This window comes from Saimiri boliviensis, chromosome 1 (assembly GCF_048565385.1).
Source record: "Saimiri boliviensis isolate mSaiBol1 chromosome 1, mSaiBol1.pri, whole genome shotgun sequence".
Taxonomy (NCBI): domain Eukaryota; kingdom Metazoa; phylum Chordata; class Mammalia; order Primates; family Cebidae; genus Saimiri; species Saimiri boliviensis.
Genome location: NC_133449.1, coordinates 80,438,907 through 80,466,596, shown reverse-complemented (window position 1 = coordinate 80,466,596; position 27,690 = coordinate 80,438,907). Strand labels below are relative to the sequence as shown.

At 35.7% G+C, this 27,690-nt stretch overlaps 1 pseudogene; it reads right to left on the bottom strand.

The window, feature by feature from the left end:
• Positions 1–3,190: 3,190 nt before the first annotated feature.
• LOC101037014 (SERPINE1 mRNA-binding protein 1 pseudogene) lies at positions 3,191–4,889 on the bottom strand (annotated as a pseudogene).
• Positions 4,890–27,690: the final 22,801 nt, after the last annotated feature.

Genomic DNA, 27,690 nt, shown 5'->3' with positions numbered 1-27,690 from the left:
GTTTCTCTTTCTCTTCCTAGAATCAACTGGCTAGTGAATATGTTTTCTGCAAGGGCAGAAGTGAAAACAAACAGAAGCCTGCATGAACTCTTGAGGCCTATATTTTGAAGTGGCACATTGTCACTTTGTAACATTTTGTTGACCAAAGAGAGTCACTGAGCTGAACTCAAAGTCAAGAAGTGGGAAAATAAACTCTACCCCTCTTATGGAAAGAGCTGCAAAGTATACAGCAACAGGCTTGGTTACAGAAAAGCAAGAAAACTTGGGGTTTTAATAAAGGGAAGGATAATAATGCAATTTACAAAATCTGCTATTTGTTCTTCATTATTTCTGAATAGAGACAGGAATGCTAAATGTTAACAAAGAAATATAGGACAGTATAGATTCCTCAATCATGTGATTACATATAATCATAAGTACTGTTTTAACCAAAATGGACATAAAGAAAGGATAAAAAAGAATAAGGCAATAATTTCTTGAAAGTTTAAAATAAATCCCGCTACTTACAACCATTTTGTAGATATATGACAGAATAAAGAAATAAAACAACTTATGCAACATATGATTACAGCTGTTATTCCTTTCACAAAATGTTCTCTTATTGTACAGGATATTTTTAGTAAGATAAAGTCATTTTTCATTTTTTTTCTTATCTCAATTCAAGCTCTATTTCTTATGGGATTACTTTGGGCAGCCAAGTATTTTATAGTTTGATGGTGCCCTTTCAGGACCTTTCCTAACATAAAAGATACTTTTTAAAAAATAGTTTTATTCTGTATTCCGTAATTGCTTCCATTTCAGGCTCATTTTTCTCAGGCTGTATAAGGGAATCTAATCAAGTTTAGGAATTGAATTGTGTGCTATGTCTTCAAAGCTTAAAATAACCACTTTCGTGTTCTTTTCATTAGGAAATCTGGATATTTTTATTAATTTTCCCCAATTTTTATGTTTTCTCTAAACTTTGCAAGACCACTGCATAGGATTGTACATTCAGCTGTGGATTTTAATATAAAAATGTACCAAAGTAGGGTTATTCTAATGTCCTCTTTCAACTAATAGTAGTTGCTTTATGTAACATATGAAAAGGAAAAGGAACACTTCTAAATAATATTTTAATTATTTGAAATGCTCAATTGTCGAAAAATAAAAGAGAAACAGCCACTCTGAAAGCAGGCTTGCTTTTTTTTTACATACATATTTATTTTATTTTATATATTTATGTAATAAAATGTGATGCTTTGATATATGTGTATACATTACAGAGTGACAAAATCAAGCTAATTAAAATGTTCATCACCTTACATAATTATTTATTTTTGATAACATTTAAAATCTACTCTCTTCACAATTTTTAAGTATACGGTACATTATTATTTACTATAGTAATCAAGCTGTGCAACAGATTTCTAGAAGTAATTCCTTCTAACTAAAACTTTATACTCTTTCACCAACATCTGACCAACCAACCCCCAAAACCTCAGCCCCTGGTAACCACAATACTACTCTCTGCTTCTATGAGTTTGCCTATTTTAAATTCCACATAAATGTGAGATCATGTGGTATTTTTCTTTCTGTTCCTGGCTTATTTTACTTAGCATCATGTCCTTCAGGTTTATCTGTGTCATTAAAAATGACAGGATTTCCTTTTTTTAAGGCTGAATAATATTTCTTTATATATATATAACTGCATTTTAGGTTCTGGGGTACATGTAAAGAACATGCAGGATTGTTGCATAGGTACATACATGGCAATGTGGTTTGCTGCCTCCATACCCATCACCTATATCTGGCATTTGTCCCCATGTTATCCCTCCCCAACATATTTCATTGTGTACATATACCACATTTTCTTTATTCATTTGTGTGTTTATGGACACACATTTATTTCATATCATCGTGGTCATGAATATTACCACTATGAACATGGGAATACAGATACATCTTCAGCATACTGATTTCATTCCCTTTGGATTTATATACATAAGCGGACTTGCTGTATCATATAGCAGTTCTATATTTAATTTTTTGAGGAATTGCCATACCATTTTCCATAATAGCTATATTAATTTATATTTCCACCATCAGTGGGCAAGGCTTCCATCTTCTCTACATTCTTGCCAACACTTGTTATCTTTCATTTTTTGAAAATAGCTATTCTAATAGTTGAGAGATAATATCTCATAGTGCTTTTAATATGCATATCTCTAATAATTAGTGAAGTTGAACATTTTTTCATATATCTTTTGGTCAGTTCAATATTTCAAAGTCTTTTTTTTTTTTTTTTTTTTTTTTTTTTTTGTAGATAGGTCTATTCAGGTCCTTAGTCCAATTTTTTTTTTTTTTTTTTTTAATGGAGTCTTGTTCTGTCTCCCAAGCTGGAGTACAGTAATACATCTCAACTCACAGCAACCTCCACCTCCTGGGTTCAAGCAATTCTCCTGCCTCAGTCTCCTAAGTAGGTGGGATTAGAGGCATGCACCATCACACCCAGATAATTTTTGTTTGTTTGTATTTTTAGTAGAGATGGATTTCAACCATGTTAGCCAGGCTGGTCTCAAACTCCTGACCCCAAGTGATCCACCCACTTTGGCCTCCCAAAGCGCTGAGATTACAGGTGTGAGCTACTATGCCCGGTCCCTTATTTAATCAACTTATTTGTTTCCTTGCTATTGAGATTTTTTTGTTTTGTTTTCTTGTAGTTTCTTATTTTGCACTTGATCTTAGCCAAAAAAAAAAAAAAAAAAAAAGCGTTGACTTTCTTATATATTTTGGATATAAACATCTTAGGTTTGTCAGTATTTTCTCTCATTCTCTTAGGTTGTCTCTTCACTCTGTTGATTGTTTTCCTTGCTGTGTTGATTGGTTTTTGTTTGATCCAGTCCCATTTATGTCTGCTTTCCTTGCCTATGCTTTTGAGATCATAGACAACAAATTATTGGCAAGACCAGATTGTGGTGCTTTTTTTTCCACTGTTCGCACCTATATTTCAAGTTTGGAAATGCATATTTGCAAGCAGCAATGCAAAAGCATTCATGAAGAATGCATAATCTCTGAAAATTATGAAAACATCCCTGCTACCAATACATTTCTGAATACAAAACTGACTGCCATGTTTGTTACTTCTGTGTAGCGAGAGAAGTTCATTTTTAAAACAGATAACATTCAGTCGTTAGGTATGAATGACAGTCTCTCTGTTTTTGTTTTTTAATTTCTTAGTCGTTTGGAATCCTTTAACATGCAAAAGCTTTGAACAGAAGAGTTCACAAAGGAACCAGGGTTGTCTTATGGCATCCAATTAAGCCAGAGCTGGGAATGCCTCTGGGTCATCCACATCAGGAGCAGAAGCAATTGACTTGTCAGCCCCGCTGCCAAGGTTTGGGTGCCTACCAAACCCACGTCCACCTCGTCCTCCACTGCCACCACATCCTGGGCAGCTAAGGTCTCTAAAATTGATCTCTAGCTGAGACGTTATATCATTTGCTGGCTCCCAGAAATGATGGTTCATAACAGAATCTTCAGCATGAGCCTCTTCACTCTTTGATTTACGAAGAACTAATCCCTTCTTCCACTGCCCATCTGCACCTTCATTTGGTTTTCACATATTAAATTCTACTTTTGCCGGGTCCTTATTTTGAATAGCCTTCCACTCATCCAAAGTCATCTCTTTTGGACCCTCCTCTTTTACCTCTTCAACTTCATTCTCCTTATTTTCAGTGTCGGCCACTGGATGATGTTCTTCACCTTCAGGTGTTTCCTCAATGACATTTCATTGATCCAAGTCAGTTAATTTTTCTTGGACAGTTCCCCAGTTGTGAGATCCGCTACCTCCATGTTTGTCCTCGTGCTTCAGGCCATATCTATCACTTCCATTATGCCTAACAAATTCACATTTGCCACAAGAATCAAATCCATCTCCTCTGCCCATTCCACATCCAAGGCCCCCTCGATCTTTTCCAAGACCACCACGACCTCAAATAGGTCGGGCAATAATTGGTCTATCAGCTGAAAATTTGCCCCCTTCACCCTTTTCTTCAAGTGGCTTTTCAAATCATCATTTACGAGGTGGTCGCCTTTCTGGTCTTCTATCAGTTATTTTCCCTTCACCCTGAAGTTGTTGATCAGGTCTGCTTCCAACTCATCTTATTCCTTCTTTCTTTCTTTCTTTTAATTGAATTTTAGGTTTTGAGGTACATGTGAAGAACATGCAAGATTGTTGCATAGGTACACACACGGCAGTGTGATTTGCTGCTTTCCTCGCCATCACCTATATCTGGCATTTCTCCCCATGCTATCTCTCCCTAGCTTCCCACCCCCGACTCTCCCTCCCCTATTTCCCTCTGACAGACCCCAGTGTGTAGTGCTCCCCTCCCTGTGTCCATGTGTTCTCATTGTTCAACACCCACCTATGAGTGAGAACATGCAGTATTTGATTTTCTGTTCTTGTGTCAGTTTGCTGAGAATGATGGTTTCCAGGTTCATCCATGTCCCTACAAAGGACACAAACTCATCTTTTTTGATGGCTGTGTAATATTCCACAGTGTATATGTGCCACATTTTCCCTGTCCAGTCTATCATTGATTGGCATTTGGGTTGGTTCTTTCTTTCTTAATTGCCACGGGTGGCTGCATCTCCTCTTTCTTGTCAACCATGCCAACGCTGGGGGGCAATGGGTCCTCGCAGTCTTTCTGGAACTCCTTCCTTGCGCAGCTGCTTGCCTGCAGCCTTGGAGCTGGCCTGCCCCACAGCCTGAGCTGCGCTCTTGGTCCCAGGGCCCCCAACGCCGCCCAGCCGGCTTCTTTTTTCTTGTTCTCCGCTGCCTTCAACACCTCCAAGGAGTCCGATTCGTCGTCAAATAACTGGTCCAATCAGTTGGTGACATGTTCCTCCATGGATTGCAGTGGGCCACACTGAGCCAAGAACCTGTGTTAAGTTTTAAATGTTCTAAATTTTCTTTCCTATTCCTCCATTGTTTTGCAAAGCCTTGTCTTCTAAGGTTCTCAGAGAAGACAACATAATCCAATTTTATGGATACAAGTCATAAATTATAGTTTAAAAAGAGATTTTATAGTTCACTGAGTTTACTCCTTGTCGTTTAACATAAATTAAGTGTAGAGGAGTGGTAGCTCAGTTTGCCAAGGGAATACCTGAGACTGCGGCCTCAGACAGAGATAGATACCAATACCATGTTTGCTACTCAAAGACTATGTGACTTGGAACAGATCACCTAGCTCATCAGAGTTTCAGTTTCATTACCTGTTAAATGGGGATTATAACATTATAACATCTTGGAAATGCAATTTTGAAAATTATATTAGTAAACATAAATTCAAGGAGCCTCAACTGTAGACGACATTCCTTAAGGACATATAGCTAGATATCAGATATGCAAAATTCAGAAATTTCGAACTTCCAGTACAGTTACCATTCCCCTTGTTCACCTCTGCTTCAAGAAGTGTAAAATTTACTGGTAATAGATGAGTCTCATACAGAGTGTTTATATTACAATGGTCACTGATGATACAGAATATAACCGCAGATCAAAAAGAGATTTGCCATTTTCTGTCAAAAGAGGTAGAGACAAGAGAAACAATATAATATAGGAATCTCTGACATCTGAAGCAGCTATCTCAAGTAGCTACATCTGTGTCTCTGTCTCTGTCTCTCTCTCTCTCTCTCACCTCCAGAACATAGTAAGCAAGATATATTAATCAAAATGTGTCATTTAAGCATATCAGACTTGGATAAAAATAAACTAAATGAAAGCCAAAAAGAAGAAAATTCTGAGTTCTTTTTCTCTCATTCACTCACTCTCCTAGAGTGTTTTTCCAATGCAGAATGTTCTGACATCTCAGTAATGACTATAATATCCTGTTAGAGCAAACACCTCTCAGACCTGATTGTGCTGCAGACCTAAAATGAGGTGTTTCTTAGTGATAAGTGAATTTCTATTGAAGAACATTTGAAAGAGATATTCGCAGTTTTCTTTCACCATTCTCTATGCAAAAAAAAAAAAAAATACCGTATCCAGTCAAACATTGGAATGTGCTTTTCACCGCTGTAACACTGTACTACCACATTCTACATTGTGAGGCTCTATTTGTTGGAATAGTTAGTATTTATTAAGCACCCAATCTATGCCAAGCTCTCTGCTAAGGGCTGTATAAGTGTTATCTAGTGCAATCCCCAAAGCAGAAGAGTTAAGCATCAGGATGCTTATTTTTGAAAGAGACGACAGTTTTTAAAAGATGATTTATTCATTAAGTTTTCAGCTTTTATTATAGGTTTAGTAGGAACATGTGCAGGACTGCTACAGAAGTATTTTGCATGCTGCTGAGGTTTGGAGTATGAATGAATCTGTCTCCCAGGTAGTGACCATAGTATCCAGTAGGTAGTTTTTCAGCCCCTTGCCTCTTTCTTTCCTTCCTCTTGTATTCCCCAGTGTCTATTGTTCTCATCTTTATGTCCACATGTACTTGATGTTTAGCTTCCAGTTATGAATGAGAACATGTAGTATTTGGTTTTCTGTTTCTGTATTAGGTCACTTAGGATAATGGCATCCACCTGCATCCATGTTGCTGCAAAGAATATGGTTTTATTCTTTTTATGGTTCCATAGTATTGGATAAAGACAATGTCATACAATCCAGAGTTGATTGGACCACATTTTCTTTATCCAGTCCAGAATTGATTCGTATCTAGCAAGTGTCTTTGCTATTATGACTAGCACTGTGATGAACATATGGATACATGTGTCTTGTTGGTAGAATGACCAATTCACAGATTGGTTTCCTTTGGGTATATACCTGGTAGTGGAATTGCTGGATCCAATGACAGTTTAACTCTTAGTTCTCCGAGAAATGTTCAAACTGCTCTCCCCAGTAGCTGAACTAATGTACGTTCCCACTATCAGTGTATAAGTATCCCCCTTTCTCCACAGCCTTTCCAGCATCTGCTGCTTTTGGACATTTTAGCAAAACCAATTCTGAGTGGTGTGAGATGATGTCTCATTGTGGTTTTGATTTGCATTTATCTGATGATTAGTGATTATGAGCATTTTTTAAATATATTTGTTGTCTGCTTGCATGTTTTCTTCTCAGAAGTGTGTGTTCATGTCTTTTTGCCACTTTTTAATGGGGTGTTTCTTGCTTGTTGATTTATTTAAGTTCCTTATAGATTCTGGATATTAGGCCTTTGTCAGATGCATAGTTCATGAATATTTTCTCCCGTTTTGTATGTTGTTTGTGTACTCCCTTTATAGTTTCTCTTGCTGTGCAAAAGCTCTTTAATTAGGTCCTATTTATCAATGTGTTGTTGTTGCAGTTGCTTTTGGGGATTTAGCCATAAATTCTTCTCCAGGGCCAATATTGAGAAGCAGTTTTTCTAAGTTTTCTTCTAGAATCATTTTTTTTTTTTTAATGCGACTTTTATTTTAAGTTCAAGGGTACATGTGCAGGCTTGTTATATAGGTAAACTTGTGTTGTGGGGGTTTGTTTTACCGATTATTTTGTCACCCAAGTATTAAGTCTTTTACCCATTAGTTATTTTTCCTGTCTAACATTTGCCTTTAATCTGACTTCAGTTAATTTTTGTATAGGATGAATGGTTGGGATCCAGTTTCCTTCTTCAGTATATGGATAGCCAGTCATCCTAGCACCATTTACTGAATAAAGAATCTTTTTCCCATTGTTTATTTTTGTTGACTTGCCAAAGATCAGATTATTTTAGGTATGCAGTTTATTTCTGGCGTCTCTATTCTGTTCCATTGGTTTAACTGTCTATTTTTATAATAGTGCCATACTGTTTTGGTCACAGCAGTCTTATAGTATAGTTTCAAGTCAGGTAACACAATGCCTCTGTCTTTGTTCTTTTTGCTCAGGATTGCTTTGGCTATTAGGACTCTTTTTATTCCATAAAAATTTTAGAATCATTTTTATCTAAATCTGTGAATAAATGACATTGGTAGTTTGATAGGAATAGCACTGAATCTGTAAATTGCTTTTATTCTTCCTATCCATGAGCATAAAACTACCTAGGAATGTAGCTAAGCAAGAAGGTGAAAAATCTCTACAATGGGAATTACAAAACACTGCTGAAAGAAATCGGAGATAACACAACAAATAGAGGTGGCAGTTTTAAGGAGCTCTAATATCTAACTATGGTTGATAGGGAGTATAAGGAGCTAACCTAGGGTATAAGCTGAACTTCAACATCAAGGTCTATCCATGGAGATTAACTTCCTGAGAAAATGTTATGATGAACTTAATGCATATAAGCTGCCAAGCATTGGGATAGTAAGTTCAAAGATATTTCTCATTTGCGTATAAGTTTCATTTAGTGGGGGTCTACACTCCATGAAAATTTGTGAACTGAATTATCCTAGTGATTACAGAAACCACAGTCCTCATTGCCTACCAATAGGTTTGGTTAAGCTATATTCACAGAGATAATCTAATTGCAAGTGAATGTAACTTAGTTGTTTTCTAATATGAATTCATTTAAAAAATATTTTTAAAATATTCATATGTATACACATACTTAATTTTTATGAGGGCATAAAAATAACAACACATATCTTGGATATTTTATCATGCTTTTAAAAAAAACATTTGTACTTCACTCTACATTTTCTCTTTTCCCTGAATCTTCATTAGCTCACCTGTACCCTAAATTTCATAATTCCTATTTATCATTTATTTCTGCTTTCTTTCCCAGAGAATACATATATGTATAACATATATTTATATGTGTATATACACACACACAATGTCTTAATCTGTTAAAGCTGCTATAACAAAAATAATGTAAACTGAGTAGGCCATAAACACCAGAAATTTATTTCTCACAATTCTGGGATCTCAGAATTCCAAATTTGAAGCATATGTGGTATCTGGTATGGGCTCTTTTTGCAGCTCATAGGTGATGCCTTTTAGCTGTGTTCTCACATGTGGAGGGGGATGAGAAGTCACTCTCAGGCCTCCTTTATAAGGACACTAATGTTATTCAAGAGCACCCTTAATTATTTCCCAAGTACCTCACCTCCTGGTACTATTACCTTGTGAGTGAGATTTCAACATAAATTTTGGGGAGACATAAACATTCAGATCATAATATATCACAGACACAGACACACACACATACACACACACACACATATACACACACACACACACTACAAATACCTAGCCCAGTTGCATTTTTTTGAACAAGACACTAGAGAGAATCTTTGTAATTCAAAAGTGCTTTTGGTCTCACATGTTATTTAATAATTTTGGAATTTTTTTTTGAATGCAGCATTTTCTTCTACAGAAATAGAAATGCCCATTTATGTTAGTATATGTTAATATATTTACTAAACAAATCACATATTCCTCACTATAAGAGAAAAATCAAGATGATTATATATTAAATTCTCACATATATAATGGAGTCTGCTTTTGAACCTGACTGGATTCTACCAATCAATTTGTCTATTTCTAGTTTACATCAATGCCACATTAATTTTATTAATGTAGCTTTATATTGCATTCTAATATCTAGTTGCAGTTTTTATACATTGTAACTTTTTTCTGTCTCATACTTTTCCTATCACATATTAGTTATTATTTTTTCTTATAAAATTTAAATTTTGCAGTCAAGAGGTTATTTTATTTTTGTATTTACTGCAATCAGTGTTGCAATAATTGTGGTCATGATACTTTGGTCTAGTTTCTGATTTTAATTGAAATGCAGTTACTGATTTGGGATAATATTTGCCACTATTGTTGGTAAACAATCTTTCTTACAGTTAAGTGGGTCTCTACTTTTCTGTATTACTTAGAATTTTTTAAAATAGAAGTATATTTCTGAATTTTATCAAATATACTTTCAACCTTTATATCTTTCATCTTGTGCTTTTTCTTTATGTTGCAAATGTCTTTGTGTGTCTTATTTTCTTAATGAGTCATCTAATGGTAGATCAAATAATATTTCATTTTTAACTAAGGAAATAAATGACAGTGTTTTAAAGTCATTAAATAACTTTTTGTTAAGAGTAACCCTATCCTCTTTTGCAATAAAGAGGCAAGAACCAAGAAAATTTGGACCATGGCACTTTCATTTATGGAAAATACTGATTATGTAGATAATTGGCTGGGCCTTTGGCTTCATTTCTGTTTCAAAAGGAATTAGTCACTCTTCCATCCCCTTTTTTTCCGATTTTTATCATAGCTTAAGTACAATATAGTTAAAGTATATATTAGTATATTTGCGTCTCACAGTAAATTGTATATCCTTAGGGGCAAAGTTCTCTCTCTTTTTGAAAACTGTACATATTAGTGCTTAGCACCCTGCCCCAGGACATAATAGTTGTTCAACAAACAGTTGTTGAATGATAGAGCTATTTATTTATCTCTTGCCTTTAGAATGCCAGAATGAGAAGAAAATGTTGAATAAACATAGGTATGTGTTTTGATGTCTGTCTTCTTAAAAATTAAGTCTTTTCTAAGGAAGTTTAAAAGTTAACTCACTTTCTAAGGAATTAGGAATGTTGTTCTGCTGACAAGGAAAATTTGCTGTGATTCTGGTCGAGCCAAAATGAATTCTGTACCATCTGTTAAGGATTAACAAGAAATAGAAAAGCAATGGATGGTAAGTGTACTTAGATCAAATATCTAATCAATAAGCACCTTCAATCTACTTGAAATGTCTGTAAAGTTTTAACTGCTGCTTTATCTTTAGCATCGTAGAAAATGAACCAAAACTTCAGCAACCTCTTCCAGTTAAGTAGTACTCAAAGTATACTCACCAAAGAGACTAAGCTTTAGGACAAAAATTCATATAGAAAGTTAAGATTGTATCAGCCAAATAACAAAAACTCCAGTACATTTACCTGATATAAACAGTCAAGCTGGTAGTTTAGTGTTGACCTCTTAAATCTTTTTATGGATTGTCAGTGTATATTTTGTGTAGAAATGGAATAAGAACATGTAGAATTCAGATCTTTTCCAGGAATTTACTTCAATCCTTTACAGCATTAAAAAAAAAAAAAAAAAAAAAAAAACTATTCTGTAAATGCAGCCAGTATAATGTAAAATAAATTTGATTATTTCAACCTGTAAATACTCAGGATTGACTACATTGAAAGAATGGAAATTATATTTTTTGATTGCACACTTCCTAAAAGTGATAGGTCTGTTAAAGGGGTATATTAAGTTAAAATGAGGTCATTAAGATAGGTCCTAATCCAATTTCACTGGTGTCCTGATAAGAAGAGGAAATCTGGGGCCGGGCGCGGTGGCTCAAGCCTGTAATCCCAGTATTTTGGGAGGCCGAGGCGGTGGATCACGAGGTCGAGAGATCGAGACCATCCTGGTCAACATGGTGAAACCCCGTCTCTACTAAAAATACAAAAAACTAGCTGGGCGTGGTGGCGCGTGCCTGTAATCCCAGCTACTCAGGAAGCTGAGGCAGGAGAATTGCCTGAACCCAGGAGGCGGAGGTTGCGGTGAGCCGAGATCGCGCCATTGCACTCCAGCCTGGGTAACAAGAGCGAAACTCCGTCTCAAAAAAAAAAAAAAAAAGAAGAGGAAATCTGAACACATTGACACCTGGAATGAGTGCTCACTGGTGGAAAGAACATGTTACACAGTGAGAAGGCAGCCATTCGCAAGCCAAGAATGGGGGCCTCAGAAGAAACAAGTCTGCGGACATCTTGATCTTGGACATCTGGTGTCCAGAACTGTAAGAAAATTAATTTCTTTTGTTTAAGCCAGTCAGTCTGTGGCATTTCATCATGGCAGCCCTGGCAAACTAATATACTTTACATTGCAAAAAGTGTTCTGCAGAGGAATAATCCACCAGTCTAACCTCTCCATCCACATTAAATTAAGGATCTTAAAATTGGGAAATTATCTGAATTATCTGGTGGATCCTAAATGCCATCACATACATCCCTGTAAGAAGTATACAGAGGGATATTTGCATACAGAAAGGACAGAGTTGAAGTGAAGATGGAAGAGAGATTGAAGTGATGTAGCTACAAGCCAAGAAAAGGAGGGACAAGCATATGATTCTCCTTGGGAGCCTCCAGAAGAAAGTCCCACTGACATATTAATTTTAGTCCTATAAGACTCAGTTTGATTGTGACCTCCAGAACTGTGAGAGAAGAAACATATGCTGTTTCCACTACCAAAAAATAAAATAAAATAAATTTGTTTCAAGTATTCCTTCAGAGTCATATGTGAAAATCACAAATTTAAATATTAATAAAATCACAAAAACATGTTTTCTTCTTTTGCTCTAGGCTGAATATTTTACCTACTTTGCAAAATGCACTCCCCCCACCTCCACCCCAGCAACATATCCCAGTGGCTATGCCCTTGAAATCCTTTGGCAAAATACACACTCACGCACGCATGCACGCACACACACGCACGCACACACACTCACACACCACTTGTATTCTATACTAAGGACAAAGTATTTCTGTTCTGCTTTTGATATCTCTTTGAGACAGTGTAAAGACAGTAAGTATTCCTAGTTTTTCTGAAGATATTCTAAAACAAAATGTTTAATTGCCTAAACAGACACTGATATTTCTAAATCATAGCCTTTCCCTGAACACCCATCACATCACAGCTATCTTCTCTCCAAACAAGCAATTACTGATCCATTCAATTATTCATTGATTTAGGGAATAATTATTTTTGAATACCTATTACATGTCAGGAACTAGAGAGAGTGACAGAACAATTTTAATCCTCACAGTTTACAAAAGCTGTTTGAATATTTAAATTTATATATAAATATATTTATAAATATATGTGATATATAAAAATATATGTATAAATTTATAATATATAAAATATATTATTTCTGTATGATATATATATATATATAAAATATAGCAATACTCTAAGATAAAAATTTGTGTGCACAATGGCAGTAACCAGTTATGGTGACAGGGACAAAATGTAGATGGTGTTGCAGCACTGGAAGCAAGAAGCAGGTAAAAGGACCCAAAATTATTTTATAAGGGAAATTGAAAAGGTGACATGTTTATTTTGAGGACTTACTTATTGAGTTTTATTGCAGTTGCTGTTTGAAATGCCTAAACCTTCCAGTATATGAGGCAATTGAGAGAGAAGTGATCTTTGAGCAGGCTGGCATAAAGCTGATGCTTGGTTACAGGGTGAATTAAAAGTTCTATTGATGATAAACCATTTCAAATCAAAGAAAGAAAAAGAGAAATCAAACTCAGACATTTCTCTAATTAACCTTGCCTACACTTCTGATATCTTGGATTCATGGCAAGTGTCCTGCCTTTTGAAGATTCCAATATTTGTTATATCATCTTTTCTGCTAACAAGAGAGTTTGGATGCATAGATTGTATGTAATTTTTCTACTACAAGTAGGCAGTTCAGATACCAGTGTGTCCCATGCAGCTAAACACATAATTTATGTTCTGAATAGATAAAAGATGATTTGCTAATAGATGAATGATGATTACCTAATGCTAATAGCATTAGGTAACTCAGTAAGAAAACAAGTTGTGTAATGACAGATCTACTGCAAGCTGGGAAGTAGTGTCCAGCAAAGAAATGTATCAAAGGCTTATCTAGCAGTGGTAGAAGAAGTAACTGAGATTTGTTTTTACCCATCTGACTTCTAACGAAGCTGTGTTTTACTTTAAAACTCACTTGTTTACATGGGAAACAGAAAATGAAATACATTATGAATTTTGTATTTTTTTAATCAGTGATGTAATGTAACTATATTCTCAGTCTGCTGGAGTAGGACCATAGTAGTTATTATTTAAAATATCCCTTAATGTAGGTCTCCTCATTTCAGATACTAGCTTAAATTTCAAGCTTAGCAAATCATGTTTGTTCTTTGCAAATATTCTATTGCATTCCAAGCACAGCTGGGTATCGTTTTACTAAGACTTGGTGTTAGAAAAATGAAGAATCAGATTGCATCCTTTAAACAAAATTGGGTGTAACAAAAACACATAAAGGAAAATCATGTAATACTTTCTATTTCTACCAAAAATCGAATGAACATATAGCTACTGAGCCTCCACTATTTGAAAGGCCAGATGCTATTGGTGACACATAGGTGAATCAGGCACATGCCAACCCTGAAGCTGCTTATGACTCAATTATGGAAATTAGACACAAACACATGAAAAGTCAAATTATAATTTAGTAGAATTAGTATTAGAGACCAATACCTGATTGATTACCAAGTGAATTAAACTATTAACTACTTTTTGGGGTCTCACTACCATTAAAATAGTTCTATTGAACTTTCTCCTTTTAGGTATTTACCTATAAAGTTTACAAAGGAAAGCATTGCTAATTCTAGGAGAATGTCATTTTTGTGACTCCCTCAAAGCACTGAGCACAGATAGAAGATGACTTATTTTCACTACCAACAGCTGCTAAAGCTCTTGCTGCAGTCCCTGGTTGCGCATCTCCTTCCAACAGCAATTATACTATGTCTTCTTTTATTGTAGCAGGTGCTGAAGCATGTAGGGTAATTTGGTATTGTGACAGAGCTGATCCCATTTGCTGGCAAGGTAAGTTTGTTTTCTTCAATCTTTGCATCAACTAACTTGTTAGGGGCCTCTGAGGAGCAGCTAAAGAAGCAATGATCCTCTTGAAAATGTCTGCTATGATGAGCATTCACTGGGGACCTGAGACGACCTTATAAAATACTATCTATAAAATGACCTCCATATGGAGGAAGGAGAGGGGGGAGAAAAGAAAGGCTCCATTAACATTATCTTTAGACATGTGTTATAGAGAAGGTGTTGGGCTCCCCTTCTTCTTCCTAAGTGTACTCTAATTCAGAAAACATGCCTTGATATAGATCCCCTTTGAGTTCAAGGAGTTATAACACAAATATCTATATAAAACAGTCACAAACTTACTAATGAATTGTATTTTTCTGAATTTCTGTGTATGCTTTGGCACTCTCTATAATATCACAGGCATCACAAGATAATTATTTTCAGCTTTAGCTGTGATAGATCTAATGCTGCTTTTCATAATTACTGAATGTCTGCCTTTGGCTTTACAATCTATCCAGAAATTAAATTAAAGAAAATTAATATTTTCTTTAAACTATTAGATATTTCATCAGGAGGATATCTCTGGCTAAACTCATACAAAACAAAATATAAAAAGAGTAAAGTTTGCCTGTCAATCTATTCTTTCTTCATTCAGTTATTTCTAGATATTTTGTGTTTGCATTTGCTATGTTACAGAAGCCTGTTAGGTGCTTAAGACAGTAAATACAAATGATCTGGTACATGCCATCATATACCTTAAGTATTTGAAGGAAATTTTGTGTGGCTATATTAAACAAGCAAATACAGTCAAATCATCGTATTTTAACTGTGAGATGATGGCAAAGTACAGAGAGGGATAGAAACATAAAAAATTGAGATTTCCTATAGATTAAAAACTAGATAGAATCACATTTTTAGTTTCAGAGTTTGGTTCACATTTGCCAAATCTGAATTCAGGCTGACTACCAGAACAAAAAAAAGAATGTCAGTGGGACTCTTTGACCTTTAGAAAAACACGTGCCTTCCCAGAGTAAGGTTCATTAATTATAAAGAGCCCTGCCATAGCATTTAGTGAATGAACAATAATGAAAATAGAAAGTAAGTACTGAACAAATTGTTAAAGCTATCACAAAAAAGTTCTCCCAAGTACAAACACATTTCAAAGGAGAAGATTGGAATTTTTAGACGAGTAATACAAATCTGTCTTAGTGAGTCACATATTATCATGGACACTTAGCTGATTTACAGTTTGTTAGACTTTCCAGTCATGTAAACAAGTACATAAAATTACATAGGATTTATTTGAGTGTTTTCTTATGAAAGAATAATACTAATCTAAGAAAGAAGGCTTGGAGAGTAAGAAGCAGTTACTGTAACCCAGAAGAATAATGAAAAGATACCACAGATTTCCTAGCACTCACCATTAAAAGAGCCCAATTCACTCTCAGAAGTATATTGCTTTGCACAATAAATTAAATTGTCAGCCACAAAGTCTACTGAATACTTTGAGTCACAGACTAGATTTTGCTTCAGAAACCTTAAGATCCATATCAAAATCAAAACTTCAGTCTTTATTCATCCAATGTTCTTATCCTCCCCCAGGTAAAGTCCATTGCAGAAAAGAAGGCTGTAGCAATAGAAGTGAGGCAAGGTATAAATATTTTTTCGTTGTTTATTTACCTTTGTTATTTACATCCCCCTTATGTAGCTATAGTTCCTTTGATAGCTAGAGGCTTTCTTTTCAATGAAAGATAGCCTGCTTTTGCAGCTGCACAGTTTTATGCAGCCTAATTATTTCTTGTAGAAGTTTGAGAATCTGAAGACTGTTGTTTGTTTTGTGTTGACTCTTATTTTGGGTACAATCTGACTGTGTTTTGACCATATATATTTTCATTGAAATTGTATGGGTCTCCCTATAATCATATAGGAACTCACTGTATCAGACCAAAGCCACACAAACAAATCATTCTGTGATAAGCCCGAACTTACCTTGGGGTTCTGCAGAGTGCTTAGCAGCAACTTGTAAGCTTACTAGCATCTGCTGTTTCACTGAATTATTCACTGAGGCACTAGATTTCATGGATCTGAATCTAAGAGATGATTCTACAGCCATATCCTGAGCTTCATCTTTAGATCATGTTTTTCAGGAAACATGATCGGGTGGAATCCATTTCCAATCCCAAACAATTTTAGGATTGTTCCCAAACAGGAGAGGCCGGAAATTCTAAAAATCAGTAATTACTGACTCTCTTTCGTTTAGCAGCCATTCCTGCAGCTTATTTTTCTCCTACCACACTTTAGTATAAGCAGCAAGAAGACAGAAGAAGGTTTTTTTGTTTTTGTTTTTGTTTTTTTACTTTAAGTTCTGGGACACATGTGCAGAACATGCAGGTTTGTTACATTAAGTATACATGTGCTATGGTAGTTTGCTGCACCTATCAACCCATCATCTAGGTTTTAAGCCCCATATCACTGGTCATTAGAGAAATGCAAATCAAAACCACAGTGAAAAAAAGGTGTTTGAGACAGAATCCGCTCTGTCACCTGTCACCCAGACTGGAGTACAGTGGTGCAATCTCAGCTCACTGCAACCTCTGCCTCCCGGCTTCCAGTGATTCTCTTGCTTCATATTCCTGAGTAGCTGGGATTGCAGGCACATGTCATCATGCCCTGCAAATTTCTATTTTAGGGGAGATTGGGTTTTGCCATCTTGTCAGACTGGTCTCAAACTCCTGACCTCATGATCCACCTATCTCAGCTTCCCAAAGTGCTGGGATTACAGGCATGAGCCACCACATCCGGCCAGAAGAAGGTATCTTTAAAAGTTCCCGGAAATCAATTTAGCTTGATTACTCAATCTATTAGGTACATTTTTTTTTTATTTTCCACATTCCCACAGATGACAGAGTTGCTATTCTTTCTGCCATCAAAGATTCCCTGACGGGCACGGTGGCTCACACATGTAATCCCAGCACTTTGGGAGGCCAAGGCAGATGGATTGCTTGAGAGCAGGAGTTTGAAACCAGCCTGGCCAACATGGTGAAACCTCATCTCTACTAAAGATACAAAAATTAGCCAGGGGTGAAACTCCATCTCTACTAAAGATACAAAAATTAGCTGGGGGTGGTGGCACATGTATGCAGTCCCAGCTACTTGGGAGGCTGAGGGATGAGAGCTGAAAATTGCTCAAATCTGTGAAGCAGAGGCTGCAGTGAGCCAAGATCACACCACTGCCCTGGGTGACAGAGTGAGACTGTGTTTCAAAAAAAAAAAAAAAAAAAAAAAAAAATTCCCTGTCTTCCAGATTCCAATAACATTTTTCTTACTTTTCAAGTTCCATCATTCTTCTAATAGTCTGTTCATGGCACTCCAGGTTTTCACTAATACTCCCACTTCTGCTCACCCATAAGTTATAAAGCCTCTCTCACATTGTTAGATATTTCTTTGGCAGCATTCCTACTTCAAGGTACAAAATTGTTATTAGTGATCTATTGCTATGTTACAAATTACCCCCAAACTTAGCAGCTTAAAAAAGCAATAGATATTTATCATCTCACAACATTTCCCAGGGCCAGGAATTCAGGAGCATCTTAGCTAGGTCCTTCTGACTTGAGTCTCTCACATTAAGTTGCTGTCAAAATGTCAAGCATGCCTTTGGTCGCCTAAAAGACTAATGGAGTCAGCAGATTCATTTCTAAAATAACTGTCACATGACTGGCAAACTGATCCTGGCTGTGACAAGAGGCCTCAATTCCTCACTCTGAGGATCTTTCTATAGGGCCTCTTAAGTGTCCTTTTGACAAATGTTCTGAGAGAGCAGAGCAGAAGCAGTGATGTATTTTAAGACCTAACATCAGAATTCACACTTCGTCATTACCACGATATCCAACTGTTACACTAGCTGGGAGTATTGAATGTGGGAGGGCCTACACGATGGTATAAATACCAGTGAGCAGGAGTCTCTGGGGGCCACTTTGGAGGCTTCCTACAACAAACACTTAGCTTAGTATTACAAGCTGCCTTCAAACTCTCAGAACCTGGCAAATACTTAAACTTAACTCTTTCTGTCAGGAAACACTTTCCTGGGTTATTTAAAGAGAGCTAACTCCCACCCACCCCACCTACCCCTACCCATCCACCAGCCCTACCCCTACCCCTCCACTGGCCCCACCCCTACCCACCTCCCCTCACCCCCCATTTCCCCACCAGTCACCCACTCCTACCACCCTGCAACCCCAATCGTAACAGATGTTTAGGTATTTTACGTCCCTTTGGATTCATCTCCATGCTGGAAATTCATCAACTACTTGTATAGCCCCAAAGCAATCTAGCTATATCTTCAGGGTTCATCTGAAAGATGAAGATCTTTTTCCTCCCAGATAGCATTTTTGTAAAGGAACTAGAATAGTCCGACTTTAGCTCATTTCCATACCTTGGTCCATATTTTTGCTCTGATGAACTCTGAAAGTGCCACTGCATCCCAACACAGCCTCTCCATCTGTCAACATCTAAAAAAATCCAAGTACTTCTTTTTGGCTTTCTCGTGTAGGACTGAGATACCAGTTTACAGGTTTTCCCTAGCTATAGGTGAAAAATATCACTGTCTAGCAGTCCTGATGAAGGTTCTCTCTTATGAATCGAGGAATATAAAAAGCTTCTGTTCCCACCCCCAGGGAGAAAGGATTCTTTCATTGGAAAATCAATTGCCCCCAAAAACAATTTGCTTCAAAGACCTATTTTCCATTTTTTCCAAACATTATTTATACCTTACACTATTAAAGTTATGACCCAGTGATGTATTACAAAGCAATATTAAATGTTTCTCTTCTAAATTCAGACAAATTCCCTCTAAAATGTAAAATATAATTTAAATATTGTTTCCTTTTGGTATTTTCACATCTGTTGCCTCACTCTTCCTACATAACACTTTTTTTGGTAATTTTAAAGACTTATTCATTCATAAATCTGTTAATTAATGTTCTTCAAGTTTTAAGAAATAGAGTAGTACCCAGTTTATTTCAGGTCACATAAAAATACACAAGGATGATAATAATATATATGCCCAAAGCTGGTCAAGCTGCTGCACATGGGCATTATAAGCCTTGAAATGATGACTGCGTCTCTTTTTCCCATGATACAACATCAACTCTTCAGACCCAAGTACAGACCTGTAGACCTGGTTATCATGTCCTTCAATATGACATGGATATTTGATGCTGTCTATGGTATGCTGAAAAGTCTCTCTTCTGTTTGTCTCTCTCTCTCTCTCTTTGTTCCCACCCCCATCTCAGTGTGTGCACCCTGCTGCTTTTCACATTGCAGTTTTTTCTTTTATTCATTGCTCTAGATTCTACTTTCTATCTCTGTGTGTTTGTGTTCTTTAAGTTTATGTTCAAATTTTCCAAAGAAAGAGTACTCTTATTGGGAGATCTCAAATCAGGATACCTATCTTGGGCTTCTGGTTTTAGTAATATACAGGTTAGATGATTCACTTTAGTTCATGAAATAGTGCTGTGTTCAGGGAAGTAGACATGTGACTCAAACATACCTTCTCCCCTGTGGCCACTGTCCTCATGAATTTAACAGGCTCACTCAACAGTGGCCTCCATCTCTGACTGCCCATAAGCCCACACTGCAATGTTTTAGAAACTAAAAATGCCTCAGTAGTATATCTGAGAGAATGTTATGTTACAGGCCTGGAATAGGGCCTATAAAATTATAAATTTACACAAAAGTTTGGTGCAAAGCCACAGTTGAAAATTACTAAATTAGAACCCAATTGCCTCCTTCCACATGCATAAAAAATGTATGTTGAATCATTTTACACTGCCAGAAATAACTAATTGATTTATATAGCTCTTTATAGAGCTATATAAATAAAACTTTATTATTTTTCTATTTATGTATTTTATTTCTTTTTAGTTTCAGAGTACACGTGCAGGATGTGCAGGTTTGTTACATAAACAAAGGTGTGCCATGGTGGTTGGAAGCACCTATCAACCTCTCTCATAGGTATTAAGCCCAGCATGCATTAGCTATTTTTCTTGATGCTCTCTTCCCACCACTGCCCTCCCTCAACAGGCCCCAGTGTGTGTTGTTCCCCTCCCTGTGTCCGGGTGTTCTCAATGTTCAGCTACCACTTATAAGTGAGAACATGTGGTGTGTTGCTTGGTTTTCTGTTCCAGAATGAGTTTGCTGAGGATAATGGCTTCCAGTTCCATCCATGTCCCTGCAAAGGACACAATTTCATTCCTTTTTATAGATGCATAGTATTTTGTGGTATATTGTACCACATTTTCTTTATAATTTTTAAGAAAGGAATTTTAATTAAATAAAATGCAAGTCAAATTATATGACCCCAAATAAAATTTAGTTGAGTAAAATCATATTGTAACATTATTTGTGATGCTCTTCTCCAACTCCTTGGTTAAAGAAAAAACTAAATGAAAAGATCACATACTTATTAACATTATATATAAATACCTAGTGTAATTTATGTTTTGTTTTTTTAAAAAATGAAAATCTTACATTTATCATGTTTCTTGGTGACTTGCGGTAGCTAGCAAAAACACTGAGATAAGTAGAACCATATTATCTCATAAAGAAGAAAAGTGGTGTAGTCATGATCCATAAACTCAGAAGACATTTCAAAACACACTATGCCGGTATACTTATGAGGAAGTAAGTTGTTTACAATTTTAAAGATAATCTAGGACTTTAGAAATTCTGGGTACTCTAGAGATGTTTGTGGCTAGTTATCTTTCTAATGCATTTTTCTAAGCTTTCAAAATCAGGTATTCTGTTTCAGACAATGGCAGACTAGCTTTTAATCTGCTGTGGAGGAATCTCCCACTGAGAAAACTAGAAAAGATGAACAATTTGTATAAAATTAAACGAAGTTTTTTCTTTGAGGATATCAGATGTAATTTACAAAGTAATGTTCCTGGAGGCAGGAAACCCAGAGAAATGGGCCCTACATTTTATTTTTAACAAATGATCACAAAGACTGTCGGGAAGGTAAGAAAGTACATTTAGGACTCTTGGGGCTAGAGAGAAAAAAAAAATGGAAGGCCTACTACAAACAAAGATAGGATACTAGTAAATAATTTAATTGGAATCCTAAAGGTATTCAGCCTATGATTAAGGATGAAATCAAAAATAGATTAGACCTCAAAAAATCTTAAGCCCCTATTTGAATTGCCTTGATCTTTGGATTTGTTCCTATTTAGCTACCTAACATAAGCAAAGTACGCAAAGTAAATCTTCTTGTGCAAAGAAACAACACCCTAGGATTCAAACTACATTTACAAACTTTTGTATACAGCCTAGAATTCAATTAAAAAAAAAAAGAAAGAAAGAAAGAAAGAAACCCAGACTGTAAAAGAGATGAATCTTGGTGGAAATCAAAGGGAAAAAGACAATAGAGAAAAACCACAGGAACTACAGATAATGATTTAGCAGGCCTACACATTAAAATAATTATGGAAAATATTTATAAGAAGTTAAAAGAAAATATTTTGGTTAGATACTTGAAAAGTATTACAAAGGAACTAGGATTTGGCTATATGGACCAACAGCAAAATTGTAAAGTAGGAAGTGCTCTAAGCTCTTGTTCCACCACAGAAACAACAAAAATAAAAAAAGAGAGAGAAAAAAAAAATCAGAAAGTAGTTGAATTGATCATATAGAAATAACCAACTTTAAGCTTAATAATAACCAAAAGAAAGAAAGAGAAAGAGAGAGAGAGAAAGAAAAAGAGAGAAAGAAAGAAAGAAAGGAAAGAAAGAAAGAAAAAGAAAGAAAGAAAGAAAGAAAGAAAGAAAGAAAGAAAGAAAGAAAGAAAGAAAGAAAGAAAGAAAGAAAGAAAGAGAAAGAAAGACGCCACTTCGCCGGGCGCGGTGGCTCACGCCTGTAATCCCAGCACTTTGGGAGGCCGAGGCGGGTGGATCACGAGGTCAAGAGATCGAGACCATCCTGGTCAACATGGTGAAACCCCATCTCTACTAAAAATACAAAAAAATTAGCTGGGCATGGTGGCGCGTGCCTGTAATCCCAGCTACTCAGGAGGCTGAGGCAGGAGAATTGCCTGAACCCAGGAGGCGGAGGTTGCGGTGAGCTGAGATCGCGCCATTGCACTCCAGCCTGGGTAACAAGAGCGAAACTCCATCTCAAAAAAAAAAAAAAAAAAAAAAAAAAAAAAAAAAAAAGACGCCCCTTCTAAAAAGGTAGGAATTTGATGGTGTTTTTATTTGCCTTGCCCTATCTCTCCCGTGTGACCTGAACTTGGTCTGAGGAGGCAGCAGCCCGTTCCCCAGTTCCCTCCTTCAAACTGCAGGGAGGAAAGCAGATCTTGTTGTGATATTTCAGTCTGTCTGGGATGCCTGGGGACAGACAGAAAGAAGGGGAAGCTACAGTTATGTTGATCTGTTGAAAGTTGAAAGTTTTCAATAAACAAATTTTTGGATGTCCTCTCTGTATAGCTGCCAAATTGCCATTCGCTAATTGTGACAAGAATGATGTGACATTTTCTGGACTGGAGAATTAACAGATCAAATTGAGAGTATGTGTAGTGTACTGAAAACACAAAAATTAAACACACATCTGCATTATGGATGCTGGGATTCTCAGTCCAGTTCTTACATTTTTCCACAAGAATACTGGCAACTAATTAAAATGGAGATTCAGTCTTATTTAGAGAAAATGGTTTGCTCAAGTTAAAAGACCACATGATAGAGATATTAGAGGTTCTCTAACTAAATGTAAAAGCAATATTATTCTCAAGTGACACTCATACATTTGAATTCAGCTCCACAAATCTAAAACACTAGTATTCAACCAAAGATTAGCAGGCTTCTGAGGAAATATAAGGTCAGAGAATGAAATAGATAAAATAAAATAAAAGCAACTTTGTCAAAATAGAATCTATTTAGGAAGAAAAACACTTACAGTAAAATAAATTAATTCTAAAAAATTCGAAAATGGAATTCTATAATTAATACCAGAGAAAGAAGAAATTTAATTGCAATGGCAAACTTAGAACAGGAAAATACAAAAAAAAAAAAAAAAAAAAAACTCAAAAAATACTGTTTTAAATATGATGACACAATAAAATTATACTGTAGTAGAATACAGAGAAATGTCCTTCCTTTTTCTAAAATGAAAGAAAAAGCATGCTTTTACGCTGATTGGCCTGATTCTTTTGAAAGGGAAAATTGGATATAAATGAAAGAGGGAAAACAAAGTCATTCTCAATTTTGTTGCCTGAGTTTTTGGAGTCAAATAAAAATAAATGCCCATGCCAATGTTATATAATTTTTTACTTTTTTTTTTTTCTGTTTCAGGCCCTACCTTTAAGTCTTTATTGAATTGATTTTGTTCATGGTGTAAGATAAAGGTCCAATTTTATTCTTCTGCACTGGTTATCCAGTTTTTCAAAGCATATCCCCATTGTATGTTTTTGATGGCTTTGTCAAAAGCAATTGACTGTAAATGCATGAGTTCATTTTGGGGCTCTCTATTGCATTCCATTCATTGGTATATCTATTTTTATGCCAGTATTATGCTATTTTAACTACGATAGGTTTGTAATATACAGATGATGCCTGACTTACAACAGGGTATGTTCCAATAACCCCAATGTAAAGTGTAAAAATTATAAGTCAAAACATCCAAGTTGGGAACTATTTATATAGTTTGATACTTCCAGTTTTTTTTCTTTCTTTCTTTCTTTCTTTCTTTTTTTTTTTTTTTTTTTTTTTTTTTTTTTTTTTTTTTTTTCTCAAAATCTCTTTGACTGTTTAGGTTTTCTGTGTGTGTTCATTTGTGTGGTTCCATTATGACTTTTGAAATTGTTTCTCCTATTTCTGTAAAAACGAAATGGCATTGGAATATTGATACAGATTGCATTGAATCTGTAGATCAAGTTGGGTAGTATGGACGTTTTAACAATATTAATTATTCCAAACAGTGAACACAGAATATTTCTTCATTTCCTTGTGTATTCTTTAATTTCTCTTATCAAAGTTCTGTAATTTTATAAGACCTGTATATTTCACCTCCTTGGTTAAATTTATGCTTAAGTATTTTATTTTGTGCTGCTATTATAAGTGGAATTGTTTTATTAATTACTTGTTTGTTAATTGTGTCTTGTTTCTTAAGATAGTTTGTTGTTAGTGTAAAGCAATGCTACTCATTTTTGTGTGTTGATTTTGCATCCTGCAACTTCACTGTATTTTTTTATTTGTTCTAAAAGGTTTTAGAAGTGGGGGAATCTTTAGACTTTGATGTTTACATGTTGTCAACAAGTAATAACAATTTCGTTTCTTCCTTTCCTATTTAGATGCCTTTTAGTTATTTCTCTTGCCTAATTGCTCTGGCAAGGACATTCATTACTATATGGAATAGAAGTGATGAGAGTGGCCAATGTTCAGACAACAAAAACAAATTAACAAATGAGATGACATGAAGCTAAACATCTTCTGCACAGCAAAGAAAACAATGAAGTTAACAGACAACCTACAAAATGAAAGTAAACATTTGCAAGCTACACATTTGATAAGGGGTTTATATTTAAAAGATACAAGGAACTTAATTCAATAGCAGGAAAACAAATAACTTGATTAAAAATAGGCAAAGGACCTGAATAGACCTTTCTGCAAAGAAGACATGCAAATGGCCAACAGATACATTGAAAAATGTTAAACATCACCAATCATTAGAGAATGCATATTTAAACCACAATGAGATATCACCTATGGCTACTATCAGAAAGATGACAGATGAGGCTGGACATGGTGGCTCATGCCTGTAAGTCCAGAACTTTGTGAGGCCAAGGCAGGTGGATGACCTGAGGTCAGGAGTGTGAAACCAGCCTGGCCAGCATGGTGAAACCCTGTCTCTACTAAAAATACAAAATTAGCTGGGCATGGTGGTGCATGCCTATAATGCCAGCTACTTGGGAGGCTGAGGAAGGAGATCTGATTGAATCTGGGAGGCAGAGATTGTAGTGTGCCGAGATCCTGTCATTGCACCAGAACCTGGGCAACAAGAGTAAAACTCTATTGTCAAAAGAGAAGAAAGAAAGGATTAAAGGAAGGAAGGAAGGAAAAAAGGAAGGAAGGAAGGACATTATAAAAAATAGTATATACCTTCCTCAAAAACTAAAAATAGAAAATGTGATACATATACACAATGGAATACTATTCAGCCCTAAACATAGGAAGATTATGTCATTCGAGACAACCTGGATGAATCTGGAGGGCACTATGCTAAGTAAAATAATTCAAAGAAAGTCAAATACCGCATGATCTCACTTATATTTGGAAACTAAAAAAATGAAAACATACAGAAACAGAGAGCAGAATGGTGGCTACCAGAGGCTGGGGAAGGGGAAATGTTGGTCAAAGGGTAAAATGTTTCAGTTAGACAAGAGAAATAAATGACAAGTATTTGAAGTGATGAATATATCAATTAGTTTAATTCAATAATAACATTGTATACTTGTAGTATCACTTTGTACTACATAAATATATACAATTATAACTTGCCAACATCCAATCAAATTATTTTAAATGACAGTCTTAAATGAGATAGAGTGTTCAAGTTGAGGGATACGTTTTAGAGCAGAGCGTGGATGGCTTCTCAGTACATCTGTGGGACCAGGCAGGAAGGCCTAGTGGTTGGATCCAATGCCAGCAGGTAGACAGACATAGTTCTATGAATCTGGGGATTTCTGGTGAATGTTTCATGTGTTTCACTGAAGGTGTCATTAAGACTCACAGCTGAAAGTAAGAATAGAGGAAAAAAATGAGATTGAAGAGAAAGGAAGAATATGAAATAAGCTTCTAGTAGAATCGGAAAATAAATAGACTATTAAAGTAACATGTGACTCTCTGGTCATTCGAAGTTTTGGGCCATGAATTTAAAGTAAGACTAGTCAGTTGTATTGTTTGTATTACTCTACTCATTTTCAGCTGCACAAATGCCTTCAAAATTCTCAAAAAAAAAAAAATATTTCCAACCTAGAGTTCTATTGATCTCCAAATTTTTAGTAAGAGTCAGGATGAGATAAAAATAATTTTAAACACACGGGTTTTCAAAAAAGTGACTTCCCATGCATGCATTCCAAGGAAATACTGAAGGATGTACTCCATCAAGATGAGGATATAAACTAAGAAAAAGAGAGCTATGAAATAACAAGAAATAGGAATTCAAACGTGGATAGCAGTGAAGGCAATCCTTCAACATATGTGAAGGGAGGGGCTGGCATGACAGCTGTTCTCCAAAAATAGAGGGCAATCAAATAATACTAGAAGGAGTATTGCTTTAGGAAAATGAAATGGACAGAATATGTAAAATAACTAAGTGTCTTTAAAGGAGATTCGGGAAATTTTTAGAGAGTTGGTTATTGATAACTACATAAATACATGAAAATTATTAGTGCCCAGTAAAATCAAAAGATTTCTAGGAGGAAAAAGTAATTATAGTTTATTGGGTGGGTCATAGGTAAGCAGTGTTTATGTAATAATAATATAAATACAGAATGGAAGTCTTATAAAATTCCATGTAACAATATCAGAATGTTGGAGGATAAAAGGACCATTCATGCATGGTGGAAATAGCAACTGGAGAACTAAAAATATCTAAATTCTTATATTAAAAAGGAGGTCAGCTGTTAATAATTCAGGCTGAAAAATAAAACTGCTGCAATCTAAACATTTTATTTAGAAATATAGATCAATACCAAAATAATTATTCAATAAAGGTGAAATTAGTTGTCTCTGGAATGGGAGCAGGGGGAAAGGAAGAGAAATATGCTTTCCTCCAAGAAATGACATAAAACCATTTTACTCATTATGCTAGCACATACTCGGGTGCAAGAAAAAGAGAAGAAAAAGAACACATACAGAGGAAGTAGCACACTTGAAAGAAATGAAAGATAGTTTAAAGTAGCTGCAGGGTAGAATGTGTGCAGTGGTGATGAAGCCTGTAAAAAGAGAAAATTGGTCTGTAAGAGAAACGTCAAACTAAGAAATTTTTACTTCATTCAAGAAAATACAAGAAATCATTGAAAGTAATGAGGCAGGAAAGTTATATAATCAGATCTGTGCAAAGATGATTCTAATAGCAGTGTAGATTGT